Source organism: Mastigoproctus giganteus, chromosome 10, assembly GCF_048544385.1.
Source record: "Mastigoproctus giganteus isolate SK-2022 chromosome 10, ASM4854438v1, whole genome shotgun sequence".
NCBI lineage: Eukaryota > Metazoa > Arthropoda > Arachnida > Uropygi > Thelyphonidae > Mastigoproctus > Mastigoproctus giganteus.
Window position 1 is genome coordinate 127,514,270 of NC_143584.1, and position 18,832 is coordinate 127,533,101.

Below are 18,832 nucleotides of genomic sequence, written 5' to 3' on the forward strand. Positions count from 1 at the left end.
TGCCTCCTGATCAATGACGTCATTGAGAATTATACAAATATGGTATTATTGACTGTATTTGTAATAAGACACGTAAGCTTCACCCAGATATATGGTGCATCGCATATTTGTAATGAGTAAGATTCTGAATCATAGTTCAGTTGAATTAAACTCCCCAAAGCGATCCCCCCACTTAACTCTAGTCTTGTTTCTGTTATCCTGTCGCCAAATCTAATCTCACGTGCCTCTCCCATTTTTCTAAATGATTTCCAAGAATTATTGAAGTATTTATAATAGTAACTGTAACCCCCCACCACATGCCTCTCGTCTCTATGGTAACAAGAGGACCAGTTACGGTAACCACAGCAATATTGCCTATCACTGAGGACCACGAGAAAGTGGGGAATTAAAGAAACTTAATATGGTCTGTTTCTAATTCAGTATGCCTAGCCTAAGAATAAGAATATCACTTTACAGTGACTTCTATATTTGAATTACGCGTGCGGTTATGGCAGTGTCTGAGAATGGCAGTTGCCAAATCCTGAAGATTATAATCATCGAGAATGATACATTCTAACCTTATTATTCAATTCCACTGAATATGAGTTTTTTTTTGTTATATAATTTTCATGTCTTTATTATAATTATAAACCGGTAAGCTCGTGGAAAGCTAGCTCGTGTCTCTATGTGCTCGTGAAAAATGTTCACGAGTACAGAGAGAAAAATGTGAAAAATGAATTAATGGTTGTTGAAAGTTGAAATATTTTGACTCTATCCAGTATTCGATAATTCACTGCATAATACAGCACGGTTCATGATGGGAAAGGTGAGTACACTTTATATCAATATTATAGGTATGTACGTCAATAAATATAAATTCTTTAGGTTCATAAATAGATTCCTTTGTTCTTTCGCACCATATCATAGAATTTCAGATTATTGTTATTTATGCGATGGGCATAAAATATAAATACTTTAAAGACAGAATCAGATTCGTTAAACAAAACTTTTCCCAGCGTTTCACTACAAATAAATAGCACCTCTTAATGGGAAATATATTGCTATTTATTTGTAGGGTGTGTTGTAATTCAGACAGATAGCGGATCACGTGTTAATAATTCTGAACTTTTAGAAACGATATTTGTTAGATTGAAGATGAAAGGTGTTTTCAAAGTTCCAATATACTAAACCACTAAGTCCGTTGTCTGTAAATTTAGTTTCCTCTGCCAAAAATAAAATATATACTTTGTCGTTGAGTATTTGTATTTTCCAAAGGCATTTTGGAAATTTATATCCATAGAGAATACCTCAATGAAACAAAATTTGTTTCTATAAGTTGAGATGGTTTAGAAAAACGTTTCTTATCGTATACGAAGATTTAACGATGGTGCGTGCCTTGATCAAAGATCACAAGTGTTTTTTTTTTTTCTCCAAACAGAACGTTAGTTTATTTAATTTTATAATAAACGCGTATCTATGGTCGATATCTATCCCAATAATAAATTAGATTTATTATCATGGATTGGGATTCTGTTATTTAAAAAAAAATTCAAAAATTGTAGAAAGTATTTCAAAAATATAGAAAGGTGATCCGTAGCACAAAAAATATGCATCAATTTAAAAGTTTTTACTTTAAATTTCACTTTAAAACTCCAAATTTTAACAATATTAAAAGGTGATGCGTAGCACAGAAAAATAAGCATCATATTTTAAAATATTGCAGTATTTGAGGCTTCAGATTGAAAATTATAGAGTATTTTGTTGTTTTTTTTTAAATGCCAAATTATTTCAATGATTAAACTGCAAGTTTAGCGAGAAAAACTTAAGCAACCAAAATGTCACTCATAACGCAAAGATAATAAGTACTGTGGCAGTCAACAAGAGACTGGCTGGGCCTTACCTCGAACTTTATATACACCTTACTTCACGCCTTTTACCATAAGAAAACAAACTCAAATGAAATGTCTTCTGCACACAATGCAGGTTAAGACCTCGGTTTAAACCAGAGCGGTGTATGAAAGTCGCTACGAAACCCAACATGGCTGGTGGCAAAAAAACTTATGTGGCTGTCAACAAAGCCATAAGCAGCGTTGGGCTTTCTTGGCAGTTGAAAAAGAAGTTTTCCTCAAGATGTTCAACGGAGTAAAGCTCTGTACGTATAACCAGTGTCGACTTACCTGACTGGATGAATGACCTAGTTTTCTCTTTCCGTTGATTGGAAAGCAACGTGTTTATCTAAGAAACGGGGAGATGCTGACATGTGAGGAAGCCATTTTTACAGGGGGAAAACACTGTTTTCATAGCATTGAAGTGTGTCAGTTCATTCATGATTACACATTTCATTTCGAATTTAAAATTTACAGCAAATAAAATACGTTCTATTGACAAAATCGCGCGTATTACTTACCAGTTTTATTACTATGATTACAGTAGTTTAGGATCGATTCATAATATTTCAGAATTTAGTTCATTCCTGTGAATTACGCTTTTGTTCGAATATCTTGACGAGTACGAAGAAGAGAGAATCCACTGAGTTCTTCCCTGTAGAAGTGATTCACCACTTAATGAATAATTAGTGCTGTACCAAGCATTTGTACTGGGAATTTTTTGACAATTTTGGAATTGTGCAATGCAATATTAATAGGGTGTTGTTTAATTATTAAAGAATACAACGGAAGTTGTAAATAGAAGATATTGAAGTTAATGGCAGCAATAAAACGTTGCTTATCATTGGGGTGATAACAATAAAAGTGGAGTCCCTGGAGGATACCCAGGGGCTTCGCTGGTGAGTGCGGGCATTAAAAATATTAAGAAGCCCCACAGGCACCTTGTACTTTCAGAGAAGAGAGGTGTGGACTTCAAGTTTTCGTTTCTTTACACTTCCGTTAGATAATTTTTTTTAGCTTCAACGCTATTAGGATAACCGAGGGTCCGAATGATTTCTTCTCTGTCTGTTTGTTGCGGAAACTGTGTATAGACATATGACTTCAACGTTTATTTATTCTCTGATGAACCGGAAATCGACTCTTACATTTCGAAGGGCGGTTTCAAGACTGTTCTTGAAGAAGTAGAGGTACAGGTACCTCTGGAGCAAGGCTGGAAGGGAGTGCAAAAGTTAAGAGATTTTAATGGTTTGAGTGCATACGATATAATTAGTTGGGAGAGGGGATGCACGTCTGTAAAGCCTCTGGTACTGAAATACCTCGTGCCCACTCCTCATACTTTCTGCCATTCAAAAACTACACGAGTTGTTAAACAAAAGTTCCCGGACTCCTTGCTTGACAAGACGGACGGTGTAATGTTCTATCGTTAGATATAGTTTCACGCTAACCTAACTCGTCTAACTTGCTTCAGTTGTTATTTTAGACTTCTCTGAGTAAGATCATGCTCAGTACACTGATTTCAGTGTTTTAAATGATTACGGATAATGTCGTAAGCTCTTTGAACATGTTTAGGCTGATCCAACCTCCATTTCAAAGGTTATCACAGGACATGAAACTGGGTTAGGTGTTTGATCCGAAAACGATGAAACAGTCAAAACAATTCTCAATCAAATAAAAATAAATAAATTCACCTCCACACCCGAAGACAGCTACGCCGAATATTGTATATAGCGCATGTTGATTGCGTCTTTTGATATATCGATGAGTTCGTGCACCATAAATTTGTTCCAGTGCGTCGAAATTTAAACTCAGTGGAGTAGATTTAATGATATTGTGGAAATCCAACGTATGCAAAGAGGCAACAAATTTCCAACAATGTCAGAATCGCTGGACAAAATATATTGCCTCTCAAGAAGACTATATCGAAGTTAAAGATACCATGGAATAGCAGTTAATCCAAACTACCTTCTTTTTAAGGTTATCCGAAAATTTCCTCTCTTCGTGTTTTTATTCCATTCTAAACAGGAGCTTTGATCAGTATCAAAAGAACATTTTTTATGAGTGGTTTTAAATTCCAGGGTCTGACCAGTAGATAACGTTTTGTATTATATTTATTAGCAAATCCAGTGTAAACCGTTGTCGTCACCGAGTTGGGTATTTTCTATTTATAACTTCAGCTGCTCGTTTATGTTTTCTTTTCTGAATCCGTCATAGTCATCGCTGAAATCTTTAAATTTAGATATCCATCAACTTCTCACACCGAGAAGTTGATGGATATGCAATTTTTAACTACATGCATTCATTAGAAATGCAGTAACGGTTTGTCACCAACGTTGAAATAATACTCGGCTGAGGTTTTCTAAATGCAGAATGACGTCGAGAGAGTTTTCTCTTAAGAGAAGACATTATTATAATTTTCTAATAAAACATCTAGCGAGACAGCTGTTACGCAGACTGTGAGTACACAATGATAGACATCATTATCTACTTTCTTTTACAATTCAAAGTTCAAGGACCGGAATTTTCAACAGCTACAAAATGAACAATTTTAAGTTAGATAAGATACCGATAGGAAGTGCTGAAATGTATACAGGGCTAAAGATAGCTGTGCGGATTAAATGGAAACAAAAATTAATTAAAAAAAAAAAAAACAGGGTTCGATTGTGGATTTGATTTGAAAATGTGGGTAGTTTTTCTTCGATATTGATTGATTAATTTGCATATCTGTTTAAATAAATTATAGCTTGAATGCTTTCTGAAATTAGCATTTCTTTTCTTCCTTTTTTTTTTTTTCTAATTCAAAAAAACTTCTGCAAGGAGTTCTTCAACGCATTACTAACGAAGTTCATAAATTAACTTCGGATTCACAGAAAATAAAAATCGCGCTTGTCACTCGCTATCCCCTTTATAATTAGGCAATTTTTATGACTCCACTGTGTGCAAATACAAAAACAAGAAAGAGGAAAATCCGAAACAAGAAAGGCTAATATATACACACACACACACACCAGTTATTTTGGTGCCCTTCAGGGATGGACGAAGGGGAAAAGTGGAAATTATAATCAACAGCAACCTTTGACAGATAAATGTGCGCGCGTAGAAACTTGGAAGTGATTATATCAAGGAAGAAAATGAAGTCGCAATTTATTGGCCACTGAAAAAAGATGTCGCTGCATATCTGAGTCATGCGCATCAACAGTACCCGTATGATTTAAGTCTGCCATCCTACTGATGCAGTAGACAGAGTATATGGAGAGTCTAGATGTTATCACTTGTAGCTACCAGCACTCCGGGAAGGATTCAGGGGAAGGGGAGGAGGGGGGTCAGTGCAGCTGGGAACAACGGAAACAAACGGCGAATAAATAACCTCAGCCCAAAGCAGTCTCTCATAGCATGAGGAAGTTATCCCACGAAAAACCTTTTCCCGCAACATGTTTAATGAATAATTCAACTTTGATAATGTAAACAGTCGCATTCCTGCACTGTTCCTGCATTTGCAAGAGCCCCCTTGCGGCGCTTTCTTGTAACCCGATATACCCTTCTTTAAAAACTTTTTAATTTACTGTAGCGCTGCCACCTGGCGGATAAACATTTAATCTCGTAAGCCTTAACTTAACGGAGGGAGACAACGCCAAAAGGGTTGAAAGGTCGAAGGAAATCGATCGTCGACGGGCAGCTGCTTTACTTCTTCGTAGTCGTGGCACAGCTTTCGCTCTCTTGTGTCAGACGTCATCCCTGAATGGCGATAAATTAGCGGAATTATGTCCTGATGCAGAGAATTGGAGAAATGGTTGTAGGAGTGTTCATGGCTACGCTGAAAACCTTGAAAAAAACCAGACTCGTTCAGTTATAAATAAAACGCAGTATTTTATTAAAAGGTTTCATAAGTTCCCACAGATTTTATTAAATAACTGTGTCAAAAAGTATACTTTACATTTAATTATGATTAGTTAGTATAAAATGAAACTCTTGACTAACTCCAAAAGTAGTTCCATGACTATAAAAAGCAGCATTTTTCACTTTTTGCTTTTTCCGTTGATTCAGAAGGAATTCGCTGTTCCTTATGGTAACGGGTTCAATAATTTGTACGATGTGCATCAGTAGATGGAGTATTGCATCTTCAGAAAAAGTGTTTTAAGAGATTCCATTGTGTACACTGAGTCACAGAAACAGGAGGAAAAAATAAAGAAAGATTCATTAGGTTCAACATGATGTCTTTCTGGAATAAAAACATAAGTACGTTCGTAGATGGTAGGGGATAGTGAGTTTGGAATTGTGGCGAAGTCCATAAATTCATGTTGGGTTCCTGCAGATGCAACTAGTTTGTGGATGATGCATTACCAACGTTTTGAATCTGAAATTTCATCATCGGAGAAGCTAAAATATTGAAATTGAACAGTAGAGTTTTGTACGTTGAGTATTATGAATCTATGTGTGGTATGTTTGTTTCGTTAATGGCATTCTCGTCTGTCATTTGTCCCCTTCTGCTTCCTACCCATCATGGGAGAGTTACCAGATATTCGTTGTTAAATTCCTGCGTAATGCACACTAGATTTCGTAGGATTTCTATTTACCTTCACAAATTCTCGGATGTCTGGTACAGTATTTGTTATTACAGACCGTCTGTAATCTCTGATATTTCTCTAGTCCACAGCGCGAGCTCTTTGACGCCCTCCACAACGACAATTACACTCATTTTCTTCTATTTCTCTCCCTCCTCTGTTTAAAGAGGATGTTCTCACGATGTGACGTTATATTTCACATGCACGCAGCTGCCCCTGAGTGCCCACGATGTAAGTCTCTGCGAATATGCGTAGCTGGGGTTATAATTAAAGCGCGCGCGCGCTATCGCTCTGTGCCTTATCTTTTTATGCGAGAGCAGATTTATATCTACAAACAGTCTTTACTGAAACTACACAGTTGAAAAAAAAAGACTATGAACCGCCTTACATTCGACCTTTCTTAAGAAAAGGTTAAGCAAAACAATCTTCCAAGAGGAATGAGAAATGGCACGCGAAACTCAACGCTTATTTGCTAAGTAAAATACGTGACTTTTTTCCGTCTTGCAAACTGAGTACATGCATTACAGTTTGAGATATTTATGGCAGGGAGAGGATCTGTACATATAAAAGTGTTTTTTCCTTCGGATCCCCCTCGGTCTATGTAATTAAAATCTTCGCTCAAGGAACTGTAAAACAAGACCTTCATGGCGATTTCGAAATTTAGGATTTTAACTTAGGCCGTTTATTATTTATAGTATGTCGCAATTTCCTGTACGTAACTGCAGGTGGCGCTACTTAAAGAAACAAACAGAATTTTCAACAGTAGGATTCAGTTGATGTGTCGTTTAAATTCGTATAATAAAGTAGTAAAAATAAATAAATAAATATAGTAAAATCCGACATTTAATTACCTAAAGATGAAGTTATCTCATTGGATAAATGGCTGGAAATTGTTCAAATAATGCTGTTGGTTATAATTAAAACTTGTATCTTACTATGTGTGCTTTAAGTACGGAATGAGAACCCTCATCTGACCAACAACACGGGTCAGATGAGAAATCTCTTTCCACGCTGTATCTTAGTGTTCTGTGGTTAATTGATAGTTTGTCAGGAAGAACTATAACCCCATCGATATATTGATAGATTATCTGAGTTCACACTTCAATGTTATTTATATGGCATTCATAATATATGAATGGCATATAAATATATAGATTTTGAAGGAAGTTGTACTTTCACAGAACAAGTTTCATGAACGTCCAGACGCTCATAGAATGTCTTCAGACCGATTGCTACTGATGTAACTCTTATATGTGCATTAGTAGCAGACCTGAGTTCCCATTCCAACTGGAGAGGCTTACTGACCATCGCTCTTCGTACCAACAAATCATATAACTGCTTAAGAGGGAAGACAAAATAACCGATCCATTGTTGGCTAAATTCATTAGACCTTCTGCTATGCATTTCCGCAACAGATAGGACTCAGATTAATTGAGGTATACGAAGAAGGATCTTGAGTTGCTTGACCCATGAACCAAAATAGAATATTTGATTGAATCTTTCGGTTAGCATCCTCACATAACTTGTTCTTCATCTGTTGTCAGCTAGCTTTAAGAGAGGGAAGGATGGTGTTAACTAGGAACATGAACCTTGGAATCGTGATTTTATTTGATTTTACTATCCACAATTACTATCCATCTATGGTTAACTATTGTCGTTACATTTGGTCAATTAATCTTTTGTTCAGCAGTTTACTGTAATTTGCTTGTGCAGTGGGGATGACTTCCAGGTTAATGTTCAAGATTGGTTTAAATTGTAAATTGGTGCCTTGAGATCGTGTTTGAGCCACCCGAGAACCCAGAATTTTAGGCAAAGGAACTTATTCGTTGCCTGAGTTAATGCCCATACGAGTGAGATATACATAAAAGTGCACATTGCAGTGTAGCTCTTGGACTTTATGCACAAAATGTTGGGCGAAGTTCAGATTCTTGTCTCATAATTAAAGACGTTAAATTACCACATCGGCCTCTTTAGTGGTTGAACGGACCTTGCAGTGGCGTGTCATCCTTTCGTGCGGGAGAAAGGCTACAGTTTCGCAAGGCCCTCGTTAGTTTATTCATGAAGGAAAAGAGATAAGACCATAGGTTAACAAAGAAACGCTACGCCAGGACCAAAGCTAGTGATGTCTCACTACTGGTACCTTGTCATGGTTTCCAGAGTTAAAGAACTCGAGATGGTTTGAATGAGAGAAAGTTGAGGTTAATGACAAGAAAAAAAGAAAAGTTACAAAAAAAAGGGGGAAAAAAAGGTATAGCTTATCTTCAAGTCATGAAAAGGGGGTTTCTTGATATATTGAAGTTATTTTTTTTTAAGATCCTAATACAAGATAGACCGGGGCAATTATTCAAGGGAACCTGGGACAAATATATTTAGTGAAAATTTTAATAATGGTGTCATTTTAGAACATATTGATTTAAATGCGATAACCATGTATATACAAAATTTTGACACGGGGGAGCTAGTGTATCCTGTTTCAGTTAATAGCCTTCATTAGGCTGTAGAAAACTGCGTAGTAGAATAGAAAAAAAAAAACAAACTTATATTCTCTTTAATAGAAAAGTGTTTTCAATGCATTGGCCCACCTAAATTCTAATTAATCATCAGAATTCAAGTGTGCAAATTATCGTTCGTTTATACCAAGTCTTGTACAGTGTAAACTTGCTAAATAATGGGTAAAAAAAAGTCCGGCCAGCCTTACCTGTAAGTGTATTAACTTCATGACTTCTAGAATAGGACTGAACACAGCACTGCTTTCGTTCACATTTCCAAAGCACCTTATCTGTTATTACGAGATGAGATCAACACTATATGCTTTGTTTTTGCTTTACATTATAAACAAAATCAGCAATTTCTGATTGAAGATACCTCGAATCAGTTCCAGTGTAGCTGTCTGACAACTCAAATTAAAAAGCTATTATTGGTTTTAAGCCACATCACGCAACTCTTTTTCTAAAAATTGATATCACCTCCTAAATTCTTCTGACTTGTCATGGATCGTTCATACGTTGTACGTAACAGAGTTCCTGTCCTCCATTCGTTCATAGCCCTCGTGGCAGAAATTCGACCCTCATTAAACAACAGCTCTAGCCGAAGAAGACAAATTGTTTGGGTCTCTTAGCTTTGGTGGTGTTTTTGTCCTACTGGGGTTGCTAAATCAATAAATTTCCACCAGAGGTCACGATAATCGCACTAACTGAGCAAAAATAAATTTTTAAATTAGGAATCCTACATTTAAAATCCCTTCCTGCTTATCTATGATAATTGCTTGCACTAAATCTCTTATCGTATCGCAATTCCCCATCCTTCTTTTCCCTCTTGATCACTGCGCGAGCTGTGGAACCGCCTCTTCTTACTACCGAGATGATATCGGGATGTAAATCGAAGCGAGGGGGGAAAGAAGGTTGTGAGAGGGAGAGATACTAACAAGTGACCTTCGTAGGTGGGTCAGAGGTCATTTCCATGAGATCGGCACCTCCTATCAGACCTCCGATAGTTATCAGAGTTCTACACGAGTCCCGCGTGCAGGACAACCTCCCAAGCAATTACCGAGACTGTTTATAAATAAAGACAAGCTTACGGCCTGAGCCATCTAGAGACGTGTAAGGAGGAGAAAGTGAAGAATGAATGATGGACTTTCTGTCCGGTCACTGGCGACGTCACTATGTCGGCAAGGTGTCGACACTTCATTTGTATTGACCTGAACAACAGATGGTAAAGTATTAGGAAAGTTGAGTCCCTGAACTTCGTCACGTTGTTAGTTTGCGCCTCTCTCCCTTTATTTTTTCCACACATGTAGGTTGCTGCCCTGCTTCTGCGCATACCATACAAAGGGTACTCAGCAGAAAGATAGCCAGACTTCAGGACGTTGTTAATTAGGTGATTTTTGAGAATGTTTTGATTGAACATTTCAAGTTGAGTTTCCCCTCCTTACAATAACGCTTGAGAGTAGGACGCTTGCTCATATATTACTTTCAAAACCCTGAAATCGTCTGATTAACAACCCCATGAAGTTTGTCTTTGTGACTGCCAACTAAACAAAGTTTTATTTTTTAAAAAAAATCAGCCTCTCGCCTGTTTTAAAATCCTGCCTCAATTTCCTGTCTACCACACTTTTCTGTAAAGGTAATTTGTGCATAGGACAAAGTTTTATTTTTAAATCTAGCCATAAAACCTCCGATTGGTTAGCACGCAATAAGAATCTCTTTATGGGAGCCATTACACTCTGTTCCCACACACAACCACCGAACTCCGAGTCAATAATACTCCTGGACATTGCGAAATGCTCGATCTTTTATTACTGTTGGTCGAATGGATTTCACAATAAAGGAAAAAGATATTTACCCTCCATTCTAAAGAATGACGTTAAAATTGCCATCTGAAACCGTTAACGCTAACGTGAGAAAAATAGTAACCTTTCTTCATTCAAGTCTACGAATTAATTCTTTATAACTAGTCCTGTGTCTCCAATACTCGTTGGTCTCTGCGGATAAGAATTTGTAACCCGCATCCGATCCAGGTTTGAATTTCGTAGATGATACGAAGAGGATGAAGGTGACATTGAGATTAATTTCATCATTTTGAGAGACTAGCAAAGAAATTACATATTTGCAAGAGAAGATGCACTCATCGTAGTTAGAAACAGTGAAAGCTAATTTGTTAATGATTTTTCTTAATTAATCTTTTTCCCCCTTTCTTAATTAGATTTAAAAAAAAAAAAACAAAGTACGCGCATGCAATAAAGATTTACACAAAAGTCTTTATACTTTATTTTTAGTGTCTATTTTAAATGAAAACCCTAACCTCTAAACGTATGTAGTCTAATTAAATAAAATATCTATTCTCCATACGCTAAGTAGGTATTGTATTACATGCGTCCTACCCATTTCATGAAATAGAGGACTCCTTCGATAACAGCATGTGTTCGTTTACAAGCGATGTCGGGGCGGCTGACTATCTCGGGACTGAACCCTGCAGGGGTTTTCACGTGAGATTGTGTCTTGAGTGTATCGAGATCGGTCCAATAAACAACATCCACCGATGGCGATCCTGTGGTTGGAAACCGCTGATTTATACAAGAGGCTTTACACGGCTTGTGCAGGGTTAATAGAAAGAGTACAGTCTAAACAGTGGTAATGAAAGAAGCATTTGAGGATTCGCAGTTCCTCTTACCTTCTCACGGATGGTGTCTCAGCTGACGACAGAACCAGCTTTCGCTCTTGCCAGCAAAAAAACAAGGTACGGTTACAGTGGACTAAAGAACACTGACGTTGAACAGTGGAGGACTGGAAAAACAGTCTGGTCTGACGAGTCCCAGTTCCTGCTGTTTCATGCTGATGGAAAGGCTAGAATATGGTGAATACAGCAATAGAAAATCCATGGATCCATCCTGCCAAGTGTCAGCAATTCAGGCTGTTGGTGGCGATGTTAATAGTGTGAGGGAGTGCTTCGTAATGGTGCGCAACCCCTTGATCCCAAATGAGCAACATTTGGATGTCACAGGTTATCTGGAAATTGCTTCCGACCAGCCACATTTCTTTAGTTGCTGGAGTGTATCCATCTGAGAATGCGTTCTTCCCGCAGTGTAATGCACTCGGTTAGAATGCATTACACTGTTGGGCACCATCAATCAACTGAGCACCTCTGGGACGGGGTATAATGAGTTCTTCGGAATGAAGATCCGGAACCATCCAGTTTGTAGCAACTAGGGAAACAGTTGAATCAATGTGGACCAGCGTCTCCGTGGCACGCTTTCGACACGTGGTTGAAACACAATGTGTTTAGATTTCATGATTATGGATGCGTGTTTGAGGATGGTCGCCTAGAAAACGCTGCCCTCTCGCGTTTAAAATATAAAAGTCGATGCAACGCAGTGTTGAAAAACCGTTAACACTATTATAACACCAATATACACTGAGTGATCACTGAATTATGACCACCTACCTAATACTTCGTAGGTCCTCCTTTTGCCCTCAGTACAGCAGCTATCCGACGTGGCATTGATTCAACAATCGGAAGCGTTCGGGAGGTATGGCCAACCAAGCTGTTTGTAATGCGGTCAGCAATGCAGGTATGGAGGTGATTGGTGTATCCAGACGCCTGATGTGCCTTTCCTTAGTGTCCCACAAGTGCGCTATGGGATTGATATCGTGGGAGTTCGGAGGCCAATCGATATGCTGGAAATCAGAACTGTTCCTCAAACCATTCCTGCACAACAAGTGCCCAATGGCTCGGCAAATATTCATCTTGGAAGGCACCATCGCTGTTCTAGAAAAAAGTGTAAAGTACACAGTCAGCAAGCAGTTGACGCTAGCAATGACCACTGATATGTACCAGCAGTCCAAGTTCCTGCCAGTGAAATATTCCCCACACAATACAACCGCCTCCACCGGCCTGCACTTTTGATACCATGCATGATGGATGAAGAGCCTCATGTTGTTGACGACCATCCACGGTGTGGAGTAAATAACGTGATTCATCCGAATTCCAGTCTTCTAATGTCCAACTTTCATGCTATTTACACCAGATGAGTCTTTTTACGCCGATGAACCTTGGTTAGGAGAGGATGCTGTAGGGGTTGTCTGCTGGTATAGCCCATACGTGGGAGCGTGCGACGCATGGTCATGCCAGATGTTGTTGCATTGTGTAGTCAAACTCTTCAACAGTGCTGTGCCTGTTCGCCTATACGGGTTGTCGGACCCGACGCTCACCTCTTTCGCTGACCTTTGCAGTTTTGCCGTCGGGTCGTTGTTTGACCATTTTAACGCCAGTCCTGGTACACTTAACTACGGTGGCTCTCGAACACCCCACCAGTTCGATCGTGTGTGAAATCGAGGCACCAGGCACCAGTCCTTTATCAAAGTCCGATAAATCCTCCCTTTTACCCATCACGCTCGGAATTTTACTACCTATTGAACCACTGACACTTTATCAATTCTAAGTAGGTCGACTAACTGCGCACTCTCGTAGATCACGTGGTCAACGGGTGGCATTCAGTTTTCATAGGGGTGGTCATAATTCAGTGATCGCCCAGTGTATATTAATGCTTTTTACACAGGATTCATGAAAAACATGAACCACGAGAAGTTAAAATAATCAAAAGTACACGGTAATTATAACTACTTTATTTTAAAGCTTTCTCGACGATTAATCACCATTCAGTTATGTTTGCTTGTCTAAATTTTAAAATTATTTTTATTATTTGATTTCATTCTCAATTTATCATTGGAGAATGTCTGACTTCTCCTTATTAGAGAACGAACTGACATCAGTACTAGAAACATCTCTGCACAGAAGATGAAAAGAAAGAGACTTCAACACGGTGGCCACACCAACACTTCATACCCCTCCACCATCTCAGTTAATGGTTGATACTTCGCCCGTTTGTACTCTTGACTTTGTGTAGCACGAAAAAAAAAAAAAAAGCTGCTCATTAGTCCGAAATGATTATTATTTAAAATAATTGATGTATATTATTTCGCACGCTTCTAATGGGTATAAAATGAATCGCTTAGGGTATATCTGTAGGAGGATGCGTACATCATCGTTGACTGATTATGTTTACACGAAGAGAAATGTTGGAAACAGGAACTGCCGTATCTGTTATACACGTAGAATAGTCGTGTCACCAGAACGTCAATCTACACACGCACTGCGGAGATTTATTACGGCCTAACTTTAAGAAAGTGGTAGTACGAGAGATGCATGTCGTGGCGTTGGCCATCAACTCCAGTTTAACGTTGCGAGAAGAGAGAGAGGGCTAACCAACCATGAACTTCCAAGCACAGACTGCCATGCGTTCACTAACAGTGTGGAAGGAGCGTTATATTAGGCAGTGTCTGTTACTAGCGCGCTATAAAACGCACTTTCAGCCGATGAGAATGCGTACCGGAAGTGCCATTCAAACTGTCTTTATCCAAGGGATGGTGTAGCGTATCGTGACGTGCTGCCAAAGGTGTGAAGTTATTACTGATACATCCTCCACACTGGTTTATTGGATCTGAAAACAGACAGCTGCACCAACTCAGCGCCAGGACTTAACAATCAACCCAGCAAGCAGTCAAAAAACGGAAAGAGCCCGACTACAGACCTACCTCCTTCAGGAGTGGCAGCAAAGATGGACAGAGACGACAAAGGGCGAGATCACTCGTAAATTCTTTCCAGAACTGAACAAAATATACCCAAGGCAACCGGGTTGGTTCTTCCCGGGTTTGCACCTGACCTCATTACTCACAGGACATGGACCCTTCAACCAGAAACTGTTCAGCTTCTGCCTCGTCGATGACCCAAATTGCACGTGCGGGGAGGTCGAAAGCTGGGACCACCTGCTTTACGACTGCCCACAATACGAAGACCTCAGATGCACCCTCATCACGAAAATCCATTACCTCCCCAAAGGACTTGAACATCACTTCATTGACACGGAAGAGGAGTACCGAGCGCTCTCCCAGTATGCACAGGACCTCTTCACAAGGAGAAGGGTGTTAATTGCTATACATCGAGACTGATAGTACAGTAACATAAATCGCATAAGACAGAGACAATTCCTGGAAAAGAAAACTGTGGAAGAAAAGAAAATGAACGGAAAAGAAAGGAATAAAGAAAATAAGGAAAAAAGAAGAAGAAAAGAGAATCAACGGAGAAAAAAAAAAAAAAAAAAAAAAGGGGGGGACAGGGATTGCCTCATGAGTGTCCCAATCTGAATCAAGTGGACAAGAATAGAGACAACAAACTGCAGCCTAGCTCCCAAAGCCTCACGGCAGCCTGAAGAGGGCACCCTAGCCCCCTTCACCTTTAAACCCTACTCCCCCGGGGAGACGATTCTCTCGTCGCCCCCCCCCCCTCATTTCCACTCTGGTGGGGCATGGGCATGCCACACTAAACTTGGGGCTGTCTTCCCTATTGGCTCCATATTTCTGTCTTTCTCCCCCCAGACTTCAGCCTTCCCCCCCTCTCTATCTTCACGCTAGCGAAGTCCCACACACCTAAATTTAAATACATCCAAAATATCTTCACCCACGTTCTGGCCCAATTCAAGCGACGTCAACCCCACGATTGACGTTGGCACATGTATGCACGTTGTGTGTACATATATGTGCTTGTATACATGCATATATGCATGCAATATAAATACATTCTCTCTCTCTCTTTTTTTTTTTTTTCTTATTATCCTTTTATTTATTTATCCTTTTATTATTATTTTATTTCTTTATTTATTTTATTTTCTTTTATTTATTTATTTATTATTATTTTTTTTATTATTATTATTATTATTTATTTATTTTTTTTTTTTTATTTATTTATTTATTTTATTTATTTATTTTTTTTTTTTTATTATTTTTTTTTTTTTTTTTTTAGGTCCTAGCCACTGAAATCTCAGGAAATTAGGTGGCAGGACCTGCCAGAGTAACTTAAGTCTACTGGGTTCCTGGTCTGCCTCCACGGGGCTAAGGTGGGGCAACGTTGGGCCTCAGCAGGGGTCCAGCGGCTAAACGACCAGATGAACAACGGTACACAGCACTACACATATACAATATCCATACACTTTTAAATCTCTGGCATTTCCAGTGAACTGGTACACCCACAATGAAAACTACGCGGAGATGGGGGGAACCCCTGGTGCCGTCTGACACTAAATACACCTTACACCACACCTTACACCAACTCAGCGCTAACTTTTTTTCCTTTTTTTCTTCCCTCTTTTTTTTTTAAACTATGAAATAAAAATAATGTGGGCTTTATAACCCAGCTGCGTAAACAACTGACCACCTACTCCACTCAGTGGATTACAAGGTCTTTGTGTATAACGGTTGATAAATACCGCATTAACAAATGCTAATGAATGTGATAGCAATCGCAATTGCGAAGTTTAATTATGACTTCAAAAGAAAATAGAAACGAGAAATTAGGAGATATTGAATTAAAAGTGACATTAGCTGACAAGTGAATCCGGTTTTCAATGTTGAAAGCAAACGTTGCTTAAAGTTATTGTTGCTTTTCCAAATCGAAGTTTGATTGTGTTATTTATTTTCAAAGCGTATCTACTTTTGTTATCTCAATAGTGTCGATCTTGTTTATTAAAAGCTTTTATGAATCTTTTTCTTTTGAAATAAATATATGACAGCGCTTGATCAAGAAGGCCTTGTCTTTAGGGACAAAAGGGTACATAATTGTATTCACATCGTTGTATTTGTAGTTTGAATCAGTATTTGAAACAGTACTTATGATTAGAAGAAAGTTTTCTTGTTAGATATTTAATCACCCTCTTAAAGACTAAATATTAACATCTTTGCGTTATGGAGTGGGATTGATACGGTGTGAGAATACTTCAGTATGAAAAGAAAAAAATAAAATAAAACGCTTTTTCTGTTTTTAGCGCTCCAGTTGAAAGTGGGGCTGCCAACCATCCGTAAATTTAGAGACAATCCATATAAAAGAACTAAAAATTGGAGACGTCCGTAAATCTGTTGACACATCCCTAAAAATATAGAATTAAGAACATTTTGGAGCGTTTAAAGTATAAACGTATATGTGTAATCTCGTACATCCACGTATTCACACTTTGACTCATTTTTGGCAGATTAGAACTGTTTTTTTAATGGATACAAATTAGACGAAACATAATTTTAAATATGCACTGTGGTAGACTTGTTTAATCGTACATATTTCAGTAGGTGGAGTGTGCATAATTGCATCTCTCCTCCTTCCCACCAGAGCCGGCTCAAGGGTATATGGCGCCCCCCTCCCGTCGTTTCGAAGATTTTAATTTTTTAGATTAATTTAACCAATTTGCACCATGGTTAAGGGGCGTTGGCGCCCCTAAGCCTGTGCCTACTGGGCCATACTCTAAAGCTGACCCTGCCTCTCACTATATTTCGGCTACTTCCAGGCTTCATGGAGTGATTTTCCTCAATTGATTCTGCAAATCAGTTTCAAGTAGAGATCCACGCCATTGTGGTAAGCTAATCTATAATGGATGAGAACTAAAGACCACTAACATGGAAATGAGATTCCTGAATTGATAATTGAAAGCTCAGTGTAGTTCACTTTTTTTTTTCTGGGTGTGGGTTGCGGATCGAAGAAATTCGTAAATGTTTTCTATCTGTTAGATGTTGATTCACTGATAAGTATTGCTGAGTTGCTGCAGGGCATTAGAGAAAAGCTTTTTAGCTCTTGGGGAGGAGGAATGGAGAGCACTCTCCTTCCTGCAGATCGTAGTCCAAACAGCAGAAGGTGGCCTGAGACATATTTGATGTAACACAGAAAAAAAATTGAAGATAGTCGAGTCCAATATGGTAGCCACTTAAGTAAATAATATAGCGAATTAATGGAAAATATTGAAAGAAGCTGGACAGATGCTATTATCAACAAACAGAATTACAAAACTACCAAAGGTTGGTAGTATAGCGTTATACAAGAATAATTGAGTGTATCACATTAGATTTCTTACAGTTGAACCTGACACTAGATAATCTGTGTTTATGTCAGTATATATGTTTTGTTAAAAAGGGATACTTTTCAGAAAAATTCAACAGCGTGTTTTTAAAACCAAAAATTAGAACAGATTTTATGAAATATTTTTAATTATTTTAGACTTTAGAATATAAACTTTTTTTTTTTTTTTTTTTTTGAGGATTCTAATTTTTCATCGAGTATTTTGGCTTTTGTTTTGAGGTGGACACAATGTTTGCAGTGTGTGTTGTCGAAAATATCTGACTGGCAATTGATTGATTGACTGGTTGGTAAAGATTTAACTGGCTACATCTACAGATTATTAATGGTTATAAAGTGTTCCTTCATGGGCCATCTTATTTTACCAATTCGATTGTTTTTAACTTAGAAGAGCATCCTCTCACCAAGAAAACACGAGGACAAATGGTTTCCGAGTGTCGTAATTTGATCGATAATGATTATCTGTAATTTAATAAATCTTTACATAAATCGGGTGACCGCCACTCGCAGGGGAAAAAAATGCTACAGCTTTTACTAATGAAATAACTGGTTAAGGAACGATTCCTCAAGAAATATCTGGTTTAATTGATTAACAAGGAAAGATAAATTATTAAACTGGAATCTTTTAGCAATGCAATATAACGAATCAGTAAAAGAAACAAAAGGCAATGGAACAAAAGAGAAAAAAATCCATAAAGTTCACGAAACCATGGCCCTTATGTGACCCCTCCACCTACTCGACAGAGACACCGCTGATCCCAACTCAGTCACTACTACTTAATGCCATAATTTATCACTGCGCTTGGCTTCGAGCTTCCCAAAGGCATCTTTCTCATACAGCATTTTTCATAACTCTTAACCTGCTCCCTCACTTCCCCTTTCCTCCCTCCTCCTTGAAGACCTTTCGAACTTGCTAGTTGGCCACAAATTGCCGTAATTTGGGACACGACGTCTCTCCGC

The 18,832-nt window shown here is 38.4% G+C and overlaps 1 protein-coding gene across 1 annotated transcript in view; it reads left to right on the forward strand.

Annotated features, from left to right (window-relative positions):
• LOC150079281 (zinc finger protein castor homolog 1-like) overlaps positions 1–18,832 on the forward strand; it is a 448,513-nt gene that overhangs the window by 86,977 nt on the left and 342,704 nt on the right. The gene's annotated exons all lie outside the window — the stretch shown is intronic.